Source organism: Tamandua tetradactyla, chromosome 16, assembly GCF_023851605.1.
Source record: "Tamandua tetradactyla isolate mTamTet1 chromosome 16, mTamTet1.pri, whole genome shotgun sequence".
Lineage (NCBI taxonomy): Eukaryota > Metazoa > Chordata > Mammalia > Pilosa > Myrmecophagidae > Tamandua > Tamandua tetradactyla.
In genome coordinates, this window is record NC_135342.1 from 74,624,810 (window position 1) to 74,645,172 (window position 20,363).

Here is a 20,363-nt window from a genome sequence, read left to right on the forward strand (position 1 = left end):
CATCAGACAAATGTATGCTGGGTAAGGCTCTCAGATTTCTTTCTTCATGTGGTCTTTGAATAAAATTAGATTTTGATGTGGAAAAATCCACTAGAGTCCTGGCACGTAATAGATGCATAATCAGTACTTGTAAATAACTGTTGACTAAATAAATACATGAATAAATATAGTCCAGTGTGGTAGAAGAAGATGTAGGAGGGCACCGTCATTCTAATTGATTAGAATTGAGCTACAGCAGTTTGAGAACTGCAGGTTTTACAGGAACTGCTGGTCTGCAGGTTGGTGGACTTAAGACCACATCCTAATGGTCGGTGAGCTCAAGAAGGGCCATATCCAGAAGTCCAGGAAGGAGATATCAGCAGATCCAAGATGCCATTGTTAAATCCATAATCTAAGCCTTTCCATTCTGTGTTGCCTAGTATGAGTACACAAGGACTTGGAGAAAGAAGAGTCAGTTTGCTTGAGGCAGGGAAGGAGAGCCAGCTACTCCCCTACTTGGACCAAGTCTGTTGTCCTAGGCCAAACCAAGACACAGACCTTTGCAAAATGAAGAGCCTCTTCCCTGATAAGGGGCTCCCTTCACCTTCAAGAAAATGGGCCCTTGAACATGCTGGTCAGACACAAAACTCACCTGACCAGACTCAACAGCATCCTCACTTTCCACCTCTTTCTTTTCAAAGTATTTAAGGATAAGACTATTTTTCTCTTTTACTCTGAAGCTATCACATTTCCAGGCTGAAGGGCAGGAAAAAGAAAACAAAAACCCTCAAACCTGAAATCTTGAATTCTACAGATATCTCTGCAGATTAGGTTGTTTTGGGTTAAAGTAAATAAAGCTGAAATTAAATTAACTCAATAAGGGCTGGGGGAGAGTTGGGGGAAAAATAATTTCCTGAGCCTGGTCAAAATCTGACAATTCCTCCCTATTGAATTTCTTATTCTGAAGGAAATTGAGTGTAAATAGCCAGATGTTACTGTCTAAGAGAGCTGAGAACCAGTTCTGGTCACAGCATGCAGACAGAGGCCCCTGGTTATGGAAAGTATTTAAGGGTTGGCCATGAATTCTTCCAGAAAAATCATAATGTATCATTACCATAGACAAGGGACAGCTTTCAACACATTGCAACATCCCATTATGTGGTTCTCCCCTTGACTCCAGAAAGATTTCTGGTCAGTGGTCCACTTTATGACATCACTACCCAACACAGGCTAGTAATCAAAGAATGAAAGTTGATCTGATTATCCTCCCTCCCTCCTTCCCTCCTCCCCTTTCTCTCCTTCTCCCTCTCTCCCTTCTTTCTTCCCTTCCTTTCTGTTAATCGAGGCTGATAGTTATTAGAGTGTTGACCCATGTAGACGCAGGTCCTTAAATCCCTCGATTGATTCATACTGTGTATGATTTTTATCTTCTTGATTAGAATGATAAAGCAGAATGCAAATTCATCGGGAGGCTGTATTGCATAGTGATTAGGGGTGCACCCTTGGTCATGAAGCTGAGTTCAAAGCTCAGCTCTTGTTACTTTCTAGGCTTGTAACCTTAGATCGCTGATTTAATCTCTCTGGGTCACAGTTTCTTAATCTACTCCATGGCAATAATTGTTGCACCTATTTTGTATGATTGTGAAGAGGATTAAATAATATAATCCTGAATAGTGTCAGAAATAAGTTCAAGGTGAAAATAATAAAGCTTAAGCTTTGGGGCCTCTCTCTTGCATAGGCCTTTTCCAAGGCCCTAGAAGTATTTGTTTGACATGGTTGGAAGCGTTTTACAATTTGCAATTTGTAATATTTTCATTCTAAATAAATATAAACTTCCACACACATTTTTTCTTAAAGGGAATCCCCCTAATTATGGAAGCTTCATGCCTCACAAATTATGTATAGTGATTAGTTTGTTTGGTCAGCGTTCAATAACATTCGATGACAGCAATTCCATTTGATGTTTTTAGAGCTCTTGATTTTTCACACTGCAAAATTTCACATCACAAATATTGGTAGCAATTAAGGTATAAAAGAGCATATATCCTGACGAGGGTGAGGAGGATGATGACAAGGATGAGGATGACTTTTGGGGACGGATACTTTGGTGATCTGTGGCAACAGTCAAAGAGTTCATTCAAAATCCTTAAAAGAAAGATAGAGAATCAGTGAATTGGCAGGGGGAGAAAGAGAAAGGATTTGTAATCGTCAATATCCAGTTAGTAATTTCTCTGTAGATCATTCTAGCTGGACTTTGTCATAAAGAACACATGCCCCTTGGGTGACAGTTACAAGGGCCCAGTAGCCTATCTCATCCACACAGAGAATATTCAGCTGTGTGTGTGTGTGTTTTCATTGTTTTACACAATCGGGGTTTGAGAGGCTGTCAACTGTCCCACTCTCCTCTGTACCGTGGTCTCCTTTTTTCTGCAATGTTGAACTCTGGAGATAGAGTTGATAAAAAAAAAAAAGTGAATATTTCAGTGCACATTCGTACACTCTTTGTTTAAATTCACTCCCACCCCATTTCTCTGCAAGGAGCCTGGCGAGGAGGAAGGCGTGAACAAATGAAATTGCCAGCCTGCATATTTAAGATTCCATTAGTTCGATTTCTTTAATGCAATATGGTCATTTTTAATCTTGCTCTTTTTGATAAATACCTGCATTTCAAGTAATTGTTAAGATTGTGTCTGTTTTTATTAGAGCTTATTTGTCATTATTTGACAGTCGTTTCTAATCACATTTGTCATGTGTTTGGTTTCCTTTATGAATACTTATAGCTCCTGGAAGAGATATTAATGAAGCTCCATTCATTCCTTGGATGCACACAGTATGCCCACCACCCAGAATGCTGTTTTCCCGATCATTCAAAAATGAGAAAATGGATAGCAAAAATGTGTGGGAGGTTTATGTTTAGACACAGAAACTAGAATTGTTGGAGGTGTTTGGAATTTTGAGGTAAGGTGGTGTAAAATCAATTGAATCAATCGTGTAGTTGGAAAGTTTAAATATTCAGACAGTTTGAACACAGCACAATGACAGGTTTAGAATCAAAGTTGGCCACTGTGCAGGTTCAGCTTGAGTTCCAAGCACTGTGGGAAACATAACATAGCAAATCATTTCTAGTTATTCAACAAATAGTCATCTGTCCTTTCATTCAGCAAACATTTAGCTATTTACAGTATTTGTTCTCTCTGCAGACATTTATTCACTCAACAGATGTGTATCCATCCATTTACTCAATGAATAATTATGTTTTTCAATGGATATTTGTTAAATTCCTACTATACATAAGACAACAGAGATAGAACATCTTGGCAGCTGCACTGCTCCTATCATGAGCCTAAAAATCTCAGCAAAGACCTCCCTGTCCCCATTGTGGCCATCACAGGAAGCTCATAATCTTTACCACGATTATTTCATCTGGTCTCCTAAGCTCTGTGAGGTGGCAAATTGGAGCACTCAAATGTGTAGGTGCTTGCCTAAATTTCAGAGTTGGGATTGTGGTGGCATTATAATCCTCCAGACCTAGGAAGTTAAGGGCATTCCATTAATACTAGCTCCAGATACTGCACTCTCTTCCCCCTTCACTCTGCCCACTCCTTTGTAAGCTGCCCCTGTATTAAACTCTCATCAGTATATTCAATTTGAGGGCACTGTCAGTCTCCTGCTTGGGGCTCTGCCTGATGCAATGAACTTGGTCAAACTGACTTTGACAATCTTAAGTCTCATTTTTGGCATTTCTCTAATGAAGATAAAAATAATACCTAATTCTTAGGGGTTTCATGACAACTATCTTAGGAATCTTTTGGTTGTAAGAGGCAATGTAACCTACTATTAGCAAAGAAAGAAGTTTATGGAAAGTTAGTGGGGCAGCTCACCAAAGATGAAGAAACTGAGGGAAGAGCAGGAAACTAAGTGGGCCACAGAAACAGCGGGGACCAAAATAATATTGGACTCAGTTGCCTTTTCTCATCTCTGTGTCCCTTTGCTCCTCTGTTCCACCTTCTGTCCTGACTGTGTGGCCTGGCCTACCCTCAGGTTCAGGCCATGGATGGAACAGGACCCTCTGAGCTCTGGAAGGTCCCATGCTGTTTCTCTCCTGCAGCTCCAGTTACAGGTTCACCATGGAAGAGTGCGGGACTAGAACACCAAGTGGTGAACTGCCATCCACAGACCAATCCACGGGGCTGGGGAGGCAGCATCAGAATGGCTATGTGCACAAGAACCTCATGGAGGGATGCAAGTGGATCCAAGGAAGGTGGGAGGTTGCAAGGACAAAACATGTGTTTGAATTAAGGATTAAATGAGTCAATGAATGTTTAACATGCTACAGTGCCTGGTAAGCAGTAAGTGCTCAATAGATGATAACTGTTACAATGACTTCATTCGACTGCCTCTCAGCATGTACATACAACTGACATGCTGATATATATCCATTTCAAATGCTTATGACGCCGGAGAGAATTTTGTTTTTTCCTCTTGGAAAGAAAGCCATCGTGCTGTCTCCTTGCAGGGTTTTTGGTCTCTCTTCATGATTGTCACAAATAATATATTGTTCTATTCCTGAAATAGGACTGCATACAAAAGTTATGTTATCATTTTTTTACTTCCAAATAGCTTAGAATTACATCTAAGCCCTATGTCACTTAGCAAAGGGCAAGAGGAAATATTCCAAGGAGAATGGCAGTTACTTCTCCCAAAAGGGACAGAATCTGCCTTTCTGTCATAGGTTCCCACCCACATCCCACTTCATGAAATGGAATTTTCACAGTCACCCTTTGTCACCTTCACTCTGAAGCTCACCTCTGCTTCGTGGTCTACTTTATTCTTCTCTTTCTTCCTTGGTTTCTTCCCGTAGTACTTGTTTCTCTGGGCTTTATCTGGCCATTTGTACTGTGCATCGCTCTCCTGATGTACGACCTTGGTCTCCTGCATACCATAATTCCTCTCTCCCCTCCAGGCACTGCTCTGGGGATCAAGCATATAACAGATGCTCTGTGTGCTCCAGAACAATGAGAGTAAACTAGAAATAAGAGAATGGACATTTCTTAATTACCTGTCACCTACCAGTTATGGTGCTATAGGTCTTTGGGCTTCACCTCATTTAATTTGCAAATGACATTCTGAGGTCTGTAGAGTTCTCCCCAGTCTTCAGACAAAGACACTGAGGCTTGAGCAGGTCTAGTGACCTTCCCAAGGTCACAGAGCCAGAGAGTGCTATAGCCTAAATCCAAGTGCAACTTCATGATGCTCTAGACTAGACCTGTGCCATCCAATATAATAGCTACTAGCCATATACGTCTATTCAAAATTCAATTCAATTCAATATTTAGTTCATCTGTCATACAAGCCACATTTCATGTGCCCATGGCCACATGTGCCTCGTGTCTACTCTATTGAGCAGTATGAATCTAGAACATTCACATCATTGCAAAATCTTTATTGGGCACTGCTGTGGTAGGCCATGGTGGAGCTCTATGTAACATTTTTTGTCTTTCAACAATCACGAATGGAGTAATTCCAATACACAAGTTTGATATTAGGTTCTCAAAGTGAACAGCAAAGTGAACACTGTTTCTATAAAACTCACAGGGTAAAGGCAGGGGCAGGCATAAATGCATGAAGAATGCTCTAGAAACCCAAGCTGGATTTGGCAGGCAGATGGGAATTAAGGTAGAAGGAAGGAAGGAAGGAATTAACGAAGGAGGGAGGAAGGGAGGAAGGGAGGAAGGGAGGAAGGGAGGAAGGGAGGAAGGGAGGAAGGAAGGAAGGAAAGAAGGAAGGAAGGAAGGAAGGAAGGAAAGAAGGAAGGGAGGGAGGGAGGGAGGGAGGGAGGGAGGGAGGGAGGAAGGAAGGAAGGAAGGAAGGAAGGAAGGAGCGAGCTACATTTTAGAAGCAGACCTCTGTGCCAGCTCCAGAAAACAAATCAGGCACAAAAGACTTCCAAGCAAAATCTCAACAAGCCAAGCAGCTAACTGTGGCTCTGGATGTTGAATCCCCCACCAATGCAGGACTTAATTTTATCAAAAATAACAAGATAAGCATTTTTCAAATTTCTGTGAGTAGCCTGGACTGAGTTTTGATCTGCAGAAGCCCTCATCTATCATCACTGTGGTCCCTGCTTGGCTGGATATCAGCCCCTGTCTTGGGGTGGGGTGGCTCATGCACCTTTAATGCCAGATTATCTGACACAGGGAGAGCCAGGTGGGGGGTTGGGGTGTGGTTCTCACAAACATCTATTATAATACTCAGACCCCTCCCAACACTTTCTCTCTTCTAAGCAGCTTATACTTTGGGACGTATAATCATGAGCTTAGAAGCTCCCAAAGGAGCACCTTTACAAACTCGGCAACATTTCTTAACCCTTTTGGACAGAGGATCAGGGTGCAATCTGCCCCGGCTGGCTGTTCTTAAAGAATGGCAATATGAAAACCAGAGATGTATCTAAATGCCCCATGGCTTGACTTCTCATGTTATATGAGCAACAGTGGGCCACAGTGGGGGCTCAAGACAAATAGAAAAGACCAGATTTCTGAACACAGTTATGCCATTAATAACCCTAAAGCCTGAGCAGTATCTTCAAGGTCTCTGAGCCATAGTGTCCTCATTTGGAGAGTGGGGAGAAAATCAAGTCTACCCAGTAGGAGCAGTAAGAGGGCGAGTGTAATGCCAGGAATGCGCCTGGGTGGTGGCGGGCACATAGCAGACACTCCACAGGCGACGCTTATTACTATTTACATTAATAAACCACACCGGTCATTTTTAAAAAGTAAACATGGATTCCAAAATCCCAATCATTGTAAAATTAGCACAGCCCTAATAAGTTTCCAGTCTTGATAAAACCATTTCTTTTGATTTTAAAACTTCTTAGGCTGAAGCAAAAGAGGACACAGGAGCTTCATTTTGGAAGGAAACTCTATATTGGGATAATTCAGCATTTCAAATGAATGGAAAATCATTTTTCGATTTGATTTTGAATTTCGCAACAGTTAATTTCTCTTTTTTTTTCTTCTTTTCTGGTTATGCTAATGTCCCCTTTGTGTGTGTACATTTGTCCAACGCAATCCAAGAAACAATCACCTTAATTGATCTGGTGTTAACCTCTAACAGCTTAAGACATAGGCTTTTTATCTATCACTCAATCCTTGCTGCAGATGTAATTCCCTATAGTGCTTACATCTTTGTCACCATTGCCAGTGAGTCCTCCTCGGGAAAGCACTTCAGTAAATAAATGCGGCTGCAAACAAAACAGACCATTTACCCAAGAGTCCACACCATCACGGAAAAGCCCAGTTATGGTCTTATGCCTTGCCTAGTGGTGTACATAATGATAAATTTCACACAGTTGTCACCATTTGCGAGACCCCAGCAAGGATTGATGGTTTACAGTAGGCTGATCCATCATCCAGGGCAGGTGGCACCCTATTGGAATTTCAGAAATCTGTTCCCAATCACATTCTCTGTTGGGTGACTCAGTAACGACCCTATTTGCAGTGTGTTACTGAAAATCAATGTGCCGCATTCAAGGTCAATGTACTGTTGGAAAACTCTTTAAGCACTGATGGATGGGTTGTGTTCATTTGGAATAAATGTGAGAAGAGAGTGACAGCTGAGCATCCAACACTTGTACCAGCTTTCAAGGACAGATTTCCTTCTTCATTGGGCAATGTGACACCCCAAGGGGTGACATCATACACTTCCTCTTGTCCTCTGTTTTGAGGGATGTGTCTGCACTTGTTAGTGTATCTTTCCTCACACAATTAGAGCCTCAACCTGCAAAGTTACTGATGAGAAACACTCTGGAGATTTTACCAGCCTGATTTTTTAAAATTCCTACCAGTCCATTTGATACCGAAATGTCTAACATGAACAAAATCAAGGACAAACACAACATGGATTATTTTAAATATATATTTTTTGGAGAAATAATTTTGAAAATAGCCAAAGATAAGACACTCATTCAATTCCATTTATTCCGCAAACAAAATCCTCAGAATGTGCCAAATCTCTAAAATCTGGGATCGGGGATACAAATTAGAACAGTCACGCTCTCCCCACTCCAGAAATGTAGGGTAAAGAAAGAGAGAGGTGCAGATTATTAAATACAGTAGGATGTGTACATTACACACAGTGGTACGGAGAGAGTGCTGGGCATGTAGTGATATATGCAAGGTAAGGGCAGATAAGAGGAAGTTGTCCATCCTCACTGGAATTGCTTTCCAACTGGAATGGTTGTGATCAATACTTAGAAAAGTGGAAAAGAATATAAGCTGAGGTTTGGTCAGTGAGCTCTGTTTCCCAATATGTTTAAATATTAAAAATAAAATAGGTCCTTAATGTGGGAAAGTAACTTTGGACAGTAAGAAACACTAGGATATAAAATAGATCACATTTTATCGCCCTAACACTTTCTCCTGGTGCCCTATTTACCAACCAAGCAGAGCAAATGCGTGACCAACCTTCTAATTGGTCTCAATGCTTCCCAATGGCAAGTTAGGGGCCTTTCCTGTGGAAAATTAGAATATCTTTTTTTTTTCTCCTTGGATAAGGAATACATTTTACTTAAAGTTACTTTCTCTCTTTTTCTTTTCTGTCATTATTAGCTTCCGAAAGGAAAATATGGCATTGCCTACAGAATACACAAAGGCACAAATTTAACAGCTGATAAAATGGTACAAGTAATTTGAGGTCTCTTTAGAAATGTTTTATATAAACAAAAAGATGATGCCAACAGAATAAAGAGTAGCTAGCTAAAATGGTGCAGCATTTCCTGATTCTCAATAATCAAATTGTATCAACCTAATGATACGTTTGACCATTTTTCTTCTCTTTAAAGGCAGTGACAGGGTCACCTGTGACCTTCAGCAGCTAGCATGGCACCTGGCATAGAGTCACTGTGCCTACAAATGAATGAAAGAGTGAGTGGAAAAATGAATGATATGCATTGATGAGCCATAAAGGAGGCAATTGAATTATTCCATTGTTTAGACATTGCCCGTAGCATTCATTTGCTTAAAAGGTCTCTTTTGTGTTCAAAGTTCCCTTTATCCAACCCTCCCATCTGCATCAATAATTATTCTGTCTGGTGATACCATTTCCCTGGAATTCTCCAGAAATCCTTTTTCCTGCCTGGGTTGATCATATGAGTTGTCAGTTTCAATGTTTCTACAAATTGGGAATCTCCAACCTCCTGTCTTTATTTAACATTCTAGTTATACATATAGTCCAAGTCATATTAGTCCAGCATCCACTCATACATGGATTTTTCAAGTATTTATTGAGCACATACTGTACACCAGAAACCAGGCTAGGTGCTTGGAAGATTAAAGTCAAAGATAAGATCTGTGCCCTGAGATTGCTCACAGTCTGGGGTATGTATATGGAGGAGGAGGGAGTTTAGATGTGTAAATGGATAATTACAATACAGTATGATGAGAAATATAACAGAGGAAAGAACAACACATGGGGTGGGATATGGGGCTGGGGAGGTGAATAATTAGGCATGATTTTCTGCTAAATATAATATTACAGCTGAGCTGGGCAACCAATGAGAAGGAACACTTCAGGAAAGGAAAAGGAATGGCATCTTTCAGGCAAGAAAACCACATTTATAGCATCAATGTGGGGGAAAACAGTGTGGCACATTTGAGAAATGATGGCTGATTCAGCCGGGCAAAGATTGGCAGGGAAATGAAAGAATTAGGCTGAAAGGATAAAGTGGAACTTGATCATAAAGAGTCTTATGGTCATTCATAAGGCCTAAGACAACAGGGTGCCATGGCCATTTTATCCTTCTATATTATCATATTGGTGGGCATTTGTGTCATTTCATTTTGGGGGCTCTGACAAAGAGTGCTACAGTGAACATCATTTGGTGATTATGCATACGCATTTTGGTTGGATATATACTTAGGAGTACTCTACCTTGGTAGATAATGCCAACTTGGTTTGTCAAGTGGTTGTTCTAATCAATTCCCCAACAAGTAGTACAAGAGTCTTTTGGTTGTTCCACATCCTCAATATAACAACTACAATTTCTTTATTATTCAAATAATGTTTCGCCTTCCAACCAGACTGTAGATTTTATAAGGATAGGGCCATGTGTGCTTTTATTTACCACTGAAGATGCAGTGCCTAGAACAATGCTTGCCTCATAGTAAGAGATACACAGATACACACACATGCACACATGTGCACATAGATATTATATTCATACATAAACACATCATCTGCTGAATAAATGCACAAATGAATGTCTCTGTTCTCGAAGATCTCTCAGATCATCTTGGATGTTAACACTCTTCTGTTGGGAGAGAACCAGTAGACTATCTTATATTTTTATCTCTTGGATCTATTGTTGTGGAGGGAAATGGAGAATTACTTGTGGGATGATATATTAATTTCTATACAGTGCCAAAATACTCTTTGAATTTGGTAATTCAATTCAAAAGGTAGTCAATGTAGTAAGAAGAAAATTCTCAAAATCTAATAATTTCTGATGAGCAAACAATTGTCTGTGTTCATCTCCTTTACAGATATTTTCCATTGTCCTAATTAGAGCCTATGTCTACTTTTGTGACTCAGTCAGCAGAAAAGTAGAAAAACAACAACAGCAACAAAAACTCAGCTCCATTTTTCCATAGGACTTCATCCCTAGTCCACATTTACAATCATCAATTAATGAGCTGGCTCTCCTTCCACTGATTAATTTCTACTTGATCATTGTTAATAATGACGTTAGAGAAATGTGTTTACACAGGGCAAAATGAAATCAAAGGCACAATATACATGCATAACTCATCACTTACAGAGTATCAAAGGTGAGAGGGTGGCTGTGTTAAGCACGAGACCCCTAGCTTTCTCCCTTGAACCGTGCATGTCCATGGAGAATCTTTCAGTCGTATGATATTAATTGTAATGAGTGACGATGATAAAAGCACAGACTTGGAATTAGAAGTGGCTTAGTGATATGTCACTCTATACCTTCTTCATTGTTTAAATCTGATTAGTCATCTATTACTATAGAGCAAATCAGACCAAAATATAGTGGCTTAAAGCCATCTAATTATTGATTATCTCTCACAGTTCTGTGGATCAGGAATTCAGGACTGGCTTAGCAGTTCTATCTCAGGGTATCTCATGAGTACAGTCAGATGGAGGCCGGGACTGGGTCATCAGGAAGGCTCTTCATCCTCATATTTGGTGTCTGGGCTGGGAAGATTTGACCAGAGGGGATCTAGACCAGCTGGGTTCCCTGGGCATCTGTCCCTCTATACAGGAGGGATCTCCTCTCCACATGGATTCTCTAGCATGGGACCAGAGGGTAGCTGGACTTCTTACAGGACTCCTAAGAGCATATCCCGAGAGAGAGCCAAGTGGAAGCTACATTATCTTCAATGACCTATCTTTTGATGTTATGTAGCATCACTTCTGCTATTTCATGCCCAGATTCAAGGAAAAGAAACACAGACCCCACTTCTAGATGGAGGAATGTCAGTATCACATTTTAGAAAAGCCTATGGGATTGGTTGGGCCATCTTTGGAAAACAAATTGGTTACTATGCAACTTGCAAATTGCAACTCATTACTGCAATTTGGGGAATGTACCTTCTGCTCTGGTTGCCTATATCCAGGGCAGTGGGCTAAAGTCTTGACAGAAACCAAGAGACACTAGGATCTCAATAAAACATATTCACGTGCTGGCTGGCTGTAGCAGCCCTACCATACTGTTCTGAGCAGTTCCTTCTTCATGGAAAATCAAAACATACTCTTCTCTAACATCTTTCTACATGATTCAGCTCTAGCATCTATATAGTCTTATTCTCATAGACATATATAAATATTGAATATATCAATCAATCAGTCAGTAGTTGATGCCCTTTGAGAGATCACAAAATAAGACTGCTCCTTGTTCACAGAACTGTCTTTAAAACATTTAAAAACAGCAATCACATTGCCAACCCCCACTCCCTCCAGTCATCTCTTCTCCAAGCTCCAATCAATGCCCTCAACACTCTTGATCTCTCTTAAAGCTAGGGTGCCCATTGCTTTCCCCAGGAGTAGCCAGACTTGGGCAGAATAAAGTGGGGCTATCTTTTCTGTGCCTTTGAAACTTTATTTTTTTATAAAGCATTTTCCTAATAGCTTCCTATGTTCTGTTTCTCATTATCTTTCATGAATCCTTAATTGTCCTTAAATATACCTGTATTTTTATTATTATACCTTTTAATCTTCACAATTATCACATGAATCCAGTATTAGTATATACCTATTTTACAGCTAGAGATACTGAGGATAAAAGAGTTGCACAGAGATACAGATCTGCATATGCCTGAAATTGCGTCTAAAATTATATCATATGCAGCACTGTTCACTCATTTTATCTTATCTAACTTTCAACGTCTACAGAAGAAGAGTGCTATAGTTTTCCCTTGAGCAAACCAGTGGGGTCAGAGGGGCCTGGTAATGCCTCCCTGACTGCATGTCCTTACCTTTTGTGTGTACCATTTAAACACATTTATATGTACATTTGTTATACAAAGTCTGGTCATAAAAATAATGTATGCTTATTGCTCACAATTTGGAAGGGGTAAATAAGTTTAAATCAAAAAATTAAAATTGCTCATTATCCTACTAACCCAAAACAATATCTTGAATATTCCTTCTTTCTTCCAGATATATTATGTACACACATACGCAAATACACACTTTTATAGATATAAGCTTATATTTCAATATCATAAAGCATTCTTCATAGACTTGATATTTAATGGCTGCAAAATGATTCCACTGTGCATATGTTGCCCAATTTATGCAATAATTACCTTGCTTTTTAGAAAGACAGATCACAATGTAATTTTCATGACTCCATTAATTACACTTATTGTTAAAATACTCATCCATTTCTTGATAAAAATAAACTAATTTCTTTAGCTTGAAATACAATCTCTTAGACTAATGACGATATATCCTACTCACAAGCCAAGACAAAGAATACTGAAGCTGGAAGCACTCATGGAAACCATGAACCCCAACTCCTTTATCATATCACATAATGCCCAAAGAGGGAAGGAGCTGCCAAGGCCAAAGACAAAATCTGAGACTACAAGGTAGGCCTCCTAGAGTATAGTCCATTGCTATAATCTTAAGAAATGATGTGTTTTTCCCCTTTCTTTACTCATTCAACAAATATTTATTGCATGCCCTGTGGGCACCAGGCACTGTACTGAGCAAGGTATATGCAGCAGGTAATGAAACTGACCTGGCCACTATCATGTGAAACTTACACTCACCACTTTCCCTACTCCTGCCCCAGAGGTCAACTACAGAGTCTATGGCATCTGGACGTGGCTTCTTGCATCTCTTTGCCCAAGGCCACTATCCTGGTTTCAGGAGCACACAGCATCCCCTTTCTATGCAGGCCAAACTGTCAGAGAGTCGAAACCCCAGGACTGCTCCTCAGCCGATGAGGAACAAGGATTGGGGGCTGAACACTGTGGCTTCCCTGCATCCCCCACCTGGCAGTGGGACAATTCTGAGGGATGCTCCACACAGGCTCTGGTAGGTTTCCAAAGGGATATAACATCAGGGGCCCCCAGGTGACACCTGATCACTAATGCATCTGCCCTTGCTTTGTTCACAGCTCCTTCTTGGATCATCTCCCCAGATAATGACAGAAGCCAGAAAAGTGCAACTCCCAATTACTGTGCCCTTTGATTTTTATGATGACACTGCTCTGGCACACCTGTTGGGTGGAGAAAAGAAAATATATACTTAAACTAGGAAATATTATCTTTCTATTTGGGCTGGAAGCCATCTGCAATGAAATCCTTGTCTTAGGGTCTGTGTTGGAGAAAAATCCAATCCAAGATCAAGTGCATATCAGTGTTGGCCATGTGTAAAATAAAAGGAAAAATTAGAGGATGGTATGAAATAACACAGCAGGTAAACTTTTCCAGTTAACAGTTGCTGCATAACAATCTGGGTGTGCCAATAGTCTATCTTACAGGTCTAGGTGGATTCAACTGGGCAGTTTTGGTAGGGGTTCCTCAGATGACTGCAGTCAGATGGCAGCTGAGACCGAGTCACCCAAAGGCCTCTGGCCTCCTCTGCCTGGTGTGTGAACTGGTCAAGCCTTGCCTTTCCATGGGGCTAGCCTGGGCGTCCTCACAGCATGGTGGTTTTAGGGCAGTCAGACTTTTTACAAGGTGGCTAGCTCCACCAAGAGCCAATTCCAAGATACTGATGGTAGAGATGGTTAATAGGCTTGGCCCTGAAAATTGGCACAGTGGCCATTGTTCTATTGGCTAAGCAGCCCCAGAGCCTGCCCAAAATCAAGGGGAAGGTCATTGACCCCACCTTTCAATGGGAGTATAATAATACATTATATCCATCTTAAACCCACCATAGAAACTTACCTGTTAGCAGTTGTGGTGGAAAAAGTATGAGCTAGTGTCTTTCTGAGTAAAGGATGAGAGAGTAGCCTGGCTGAGAAATGGGGGGGAAGCATTGCAGACAGAGGGAAGAATGTGGGTGCAGACACTCAGCCTTTTAGAGAAAGAAAGTCAGGGTGGCTGAAGGGGGTAAATGCAGAGGACATTTCAGGAGGGAGAGCGTGCTGAGAAGGGCCAGATGATGTAGGTCTTGTTAAGTATTTAGTTTACATTTTAACAGAAATCAGAATCGGGGGGCATCATAATCTGATTTGTAGTTTAAAAAAATCTCTCTTGCTGAATGACACTCAAAGTGTAGGCCTCAGACCAACATCAAACTGCAAAGTTTGTTACCAGACCATGATAAGATAAGTATAGAAATAAAACATAAGCATTTAGAAACCTCCTAGCATTTTGGCTGTTGTGAAATACAAAGGCAGATTTTTATTGCGCCTTTTGTATTTTTCAAGAATGTTGTTCTGTAGAACGTTGGGGAAACAATATCTTGTGTTACTCCATGGGCGGTTTATAAAGCATTTCTCTAGCTGCAGTGCCAAGAGTGAGGTGGAGACATAAGTTTGGAAGAAGCAAGACCAGTTGGAAGCTATTGCTGCGGTGGTAGCAGCAAGGGTTAGAGTAGTAGCAGTGGAGGTGCAGAGAAGACGCATTTTAAAGAAGTTTAGAATGTTCAATAGGTAGAACCTGATGATGGATTCGAGGTGAGGAAGAAAAAGGTGGGTTTTAGGGATGGCCCTCAAGTCTCTGGTCAGAGAAACTGGATTAGGAAAGAAGAATGGGAATTCAGCTGTGATCTGCTTTGCATATACCACAACCTTTACATTGAAACTTCTAATGGTCATTGCAAAGGAAATACATACATAAGGCTAAGGTACATTATCTTTCTATCTTAATTAGAAGCCACTCTATGATACAGAAACAAGTCAACATAATTCACTTTTTTAATCAGAGAGAATTCTTTGAGAGTAGAATAGATATAGCACCCAAATAAATTAGTTGTAATTTTCTTAATGAACTAAGTCACCATGAATCACTGCGTGTAATCGCCCCTGTGATTTAGAGGCTGTGACATTTCCAACAATACGACACTATTTGGTAAATATTAAAGACTGTTAGAGAAAGGGGATAAGAAATGACCTTTCAATCTATATGGAGCATGTTAATTACTAAAAAGGCGGCAATCAATAGTAAAGAATTGTTCTGTTGTCATCACCATGGAAGCATGGCTGTTGTTATGAATTATCCTTAGTGGAAATATGGATGCAAGACATTCACATTTACAATGTCATTTAGCATAAGTATGCATTCTTATTAATGTCTGTGGGCCCTACACAGGCTTAAATGTGGGTATGTTTTTTAGCTCCCTCTATTTTCAAGTTTTCTTCTGGAAATCACCAAGGAGGTTGTGGAGGGAAGTAGGAAGACAACAGAAATGGAGTCATATGTGATCTAATTGATTTGTATTCAACTCAGAATGCCTCGAATTTCTTTGATCACAGAAGCTTTTAGATAGTATAACAATGCCAGATATTCCACATTTTTGTGGAATTTACAAAGGTGCCATGGTTCATAGCATGGGAATTTTGAGTACTGGGGTCCAGGTCCCAGCTCTGCTGTTTACTAAACATGGATATGGGATCTTTGTGACCATTGCTTGTTTGCATTCTTTGTTAAAATAGGAATGAAAAACTTTATCTAGTAGAACTGCTGCTAAAGATAATAAATAAAATTAAGAAAGCAATAGAATGTGCTTGGCTCAGAAGTAGGCAAACAGTAAATCTCAACACATGGCAGCCGTGTTTTAATTTTCTGTATCCCCACTGCCTGGTACATAATAAGTGTTCATGATCAACTGAATTCCCTTCTGGGGAAACAGTGTAGGAAGTAAGAATCCAGTATCAGGTGTCCTTTGTGGCAGAGCTGGGACAAGAATCAAGTCTCCTAGGGCCCATTTCTGAGGTTCCTTCATTCTAGTGCATTGCTCCCCCATGTGTGGGAGGGGCTCATGTGTAGCCTAGAAAGGAGAAAGGGAAAGGGGAGGGGAGCAAAGGAATAATGATATTATTACAAAGTAAAATATGAGAGAGGAGAGGTAGAAGATATATGGATATATAGATGTCTGATGATACGATATAGAGATGGATGGATGGATTAGATAGCTATAGATAAAGAGATAGATATAGATTGATGATAGAAAAAAGAAGACAGGGAGAAAGGAGAGAGGGAGAGAGAAGAGGAAGGAAGGAAGGAAGGAAAGAATAAAGGGAGGGATAAAGGGAGGGGTCCATTTTAAATGGGAAATAAGTTTTACAAATGAAATCCCAAGATAAAGAAAACTGAAGTTAGACTCAGAACAACTAAAGCATTATGATTTATCAGGTTAGAATTTTTCACCATGGAATCAGACTGGTCAATCTTGGCTCTGGTTTTTATGAATTAGGTGTCCCCAGATGAGTTTACCTAGCCTCTATCTTATATCTTTAATATGGGGGTAATAACAATACTCTCTTTTTAGGGTGCTATGATGAAAAAAATAAAACAATGTGTGTAAAACATTCAGCTCAGTGTCTGGGCCACGACAGCCGTCCATCAATATTCGACAGTACATGGTTATTTTAGCCAGGATTGCGCTGAGAATCCAAGAAATAAGACTGACTGAAATTGGCATAGTTGCAGAAAATTAAATACTTTCAGATGAGAAAGATTCAACCTGTGAATGTGAGGCTCCTTAGAAATAAATTGAGGTTTTGTGAAAGTAAGGTGGGTTCTTTACGGGAAACAAAAAAGAATAATTTTAGGCGTTTTTCCTAATAGGAAATTGTAGAACAGCTGGAAAGAAAAATAAAGATATTGTACTAATTAAATTAATTATGTAAGACCAGAGTCTGTAGGGTGGGAGATGGTTTGATTTAATAAACCTACTAGCATTCTAAGATGTGTTTAAAAATATGGATTTGGGATTCGGTTCCCAGTGCCTGCCCATGTTAAAAAAAAAATTGAATTAAAAATATGAATTTGGATTTATATGCAAGAAAAGTTAGAAGGTGTGGCCTATAGAAGAAGGGAGGCCTCCTTTGTTGATCTTTGCAATGAATACAGTCAAAACTAATTTCTCATAATCTGGAAAGTGTGACAAATGAGAAAATTCCTGTGTATGAAATAAGTATAATTCAGAAAGAGAAGTAAGAAATCCTGCTTTCCTTTTACATTTTCAGGAGCATTTGAGCATGCTAAAATAACATATAGAAAAATTTCCATAGGTGAGTCTCAGGAAGAAGAGGAGTTCGAATCAAGAAAGGGGAAAATGGTACGTGGCACGAACAGAATAATTTGAAAGAATTAAAGGCTGATGAGCGACACAAAAGTGATTGTCAAATAATGAATATCTATAGCATACAATAGTATTAAGATAAAGAGAAGCAATATCGATGAAAAATGCCTGGTTCAATATTCTAATAATTATTTCTAGTAATGAAATGAGCCTGCCTTGAGAGGTAGTAAGCTTCCTGTCACTTGAGGTATCTAAAATTTGCTATGGATGATGATCTATCAGCAATGTTGAAGGGAGGGTGTCTTCACAGAACAGGGGTATTGAGTTAAAACATTACAATAGTGCTTCTCAAAATATTGTTACAGGATATTATTGGTTATTAGAGGGAAAATAAAAAGAGGATACTTCCTTGATCAAATAAATTTAGAAAATTAAACAAAGTTTAAAATATCACAGAATCTTTAGCATTGAGATTCTCCAAGAGAATCTTAGCTATGTGTCATTTCCAATAGAACAACAGAACTTTTGTGCAAGATGGGTATCATGGTAGTAATAGGGGATAGGTGTAGGATGAAACAATCCTTAGGAAACACTACTGTATATGATCTCCAAAGTATTTGCAACTTGAAGATTCCATGAGTCCATATAAGAAACCACATCAATATTCCTAGTTGTGGTCAAGTTTAATGGAGTACATAACTAGAAAAAAAAAGAGTATAGACATCATAGAAAAATTGCACACTATTACCTTAGAGGAGGTAAAAGAGAATAATGACAAGAATAAGTGCACTGAGTTTGTAAAGATGCCTCTGAGTAAATGAGAAGTGAAGAGAGTGGTAGCCATAAGAACTAAAGTAAGGGGAAATTGCTACATTGCTAAAAGAAAAAAAAAACAAAAAACTTGACAATTGAAGAATTAAACAATAAGACCAGAGCCAGAAAGAGTGAAAAGGACATGAAGTAGTGGGTATGGGTGTGTCTTTTATTTTTGAGCATGAAATGTACCTGGCTTGAGACCAAACTAATGTGGACATATTCAACTTCCTTCCTGGTAGGAAGAGCCCCTCCGGAAATCCAGCCAGAAGGCTTCACAGGAAATGTGGATTCAGGCAGGACTGGCTCTTCATGACAGAGACCCGATGAACTAACTGCCCTCTTCCTTCATGGGGTGTGGGTGCTTGCTGAACTGAGATCAGCACCCATTTCTTTGGACTAAAGAATCATTAAGAGCTTGCTTGATTGCCACTTCTCCTTTTCCCCAACCTTGGGAAAAGTCATCGATACTATCCCAATGCCAAGCACCTCTTTGGAATTCCCTACCGGCTGGTTGGCCTTCACAGGGTTTACCCTTTCATGCATACCCGATGCCCAACCGTCTGATACTCCCACAGAATTTGAGCTCTGGCAGCATCTTCCCAGTGAAGTCTTCGCCAGCCCTTGCCTCTTCCTCTTCCAGTCTTTGATCCTCCAGTGGCAGAATTCCAGTCAGCCTCCAATGAACAGAAAATTTGTTTTATGAGCCACCACCAAGACTGAAGGAGGACAAAAGAAAGATGCAGCTTTCCAAGTGAGACAGGCCTATTTCTTCCTGATACCGCCCAGCAGTTGCCTGCTCTGGACCTCTCAGCAGACCCTGTCTAGAAACCAAATCCATAGCTCCATAAGTCACATTATAGCCCTTCAGTACATCTGGAAAGATTAGAGCCTATGAAAAAAAAACAGTCTTTGGCCCAAGCAATTTAAAGCTCAAAGCTCTAATCTGGAATTGGTATATTTATCCTGGTCTTCAATTATTAATGTTGCTTTATTGATCTTAGACTGAAAATGCAAACAACAAAAAACTGTTCAAACTAATTATTGTGGGCTTTCTATCTTTGGGGCTTCTCTACTAGTCTTCGAAACTAAACCTTTTCTCCCACCAATCAATAGGGCTTAATTCATTAACAAGTTCTAGTGCCTTGTTTCCACTGCTTGGCAATTTTTCTCCCCCGATCAACAGGAAGTGCAGTAAATGCCTTCTCTGGCAATAGTTGCCTGGCCTATATAAATATGCTTTCCTTGGAACCTTACGATCAAGTGTAACAAGCTTGCTTCCTGGTATTCTGTGCTCAGGTGTTTCCCAATATTTCATAAAAAACCACTGTGCACTTTTAAATCTTATAACAAAAGCATCATATCATTAAGGTATCTTACAGACTTGGGTGGGGTGGGGTTGGCATGGAGACGCGAGGTCACTTTGACACTTGTTCATTCTCTTTCATTGGTCAGGCAACAATGTCAGTTTGGTAGAGGTGTATTCTGGGTAATGTTTGGGATGGGGAGTCCAATGGTTAGACCAGGGAGGGTTCTTTCCTACTGGGGCCATTAGCCTGATTTTTGATTCATGAGCATGGCTTCAGGGTCCACCCCAGGCAGCTGCTTGACATCTTGTAGGAGGAGATGAAAATATGCCAAAGTCTTTACCACCACTAGAAAAACAACTCTAACTCTTCTGAGTGGATCATAGGAAGTAGAAATGGTAATTAAGCATATTTACTTACTTAGAACCATGGTGGGCACTGTGTCAATATTTGGGGAACAAATAAATGAATACCAGTTGTTGGACAGATTCTCTGCCATCAAGGACCTTTCAATCTAGTGAGGATTCAAAAGAAGATGCC

The 20,363-nt window shown here is 40.0% G+C and overlaps 1 long non-coding RNA gene across 2 annotated transcripts; it reads right to left on the reverse strand.

Annotated features, from left to right (window-relative positions):
* Nucleotides 1-1,936: 1,936 nt before the first annotated feature.
* LOC143660383 (uncharacterized) lies at nucleotides 1,937-20,036 on the reverse strand. Of its 2 annotated transcripts, none has more exons than XR_013163997.1 (4): nucleotides 19,897-20,036; nucleotides 19,065-19,193; nucleotides 4,786-5,005; nucleotides 1,937-2,124 (listed from the first exon to the last, which is right to left on the reverse strand). It is a non-coding gene; the product is annotated as an uncharacterized LOC143660383 (long non-coding RNA). The 2 variants fall into 2 exon arrangements; XR_013163998.1 differs by lacking the exon at nucleotides 19,897-20,036 and adding an exon at nucleotides 19,774-19,882.
* Between the last annotated feature and the right edge of the window lie 327 nt (nucleotides 20,037-20,363).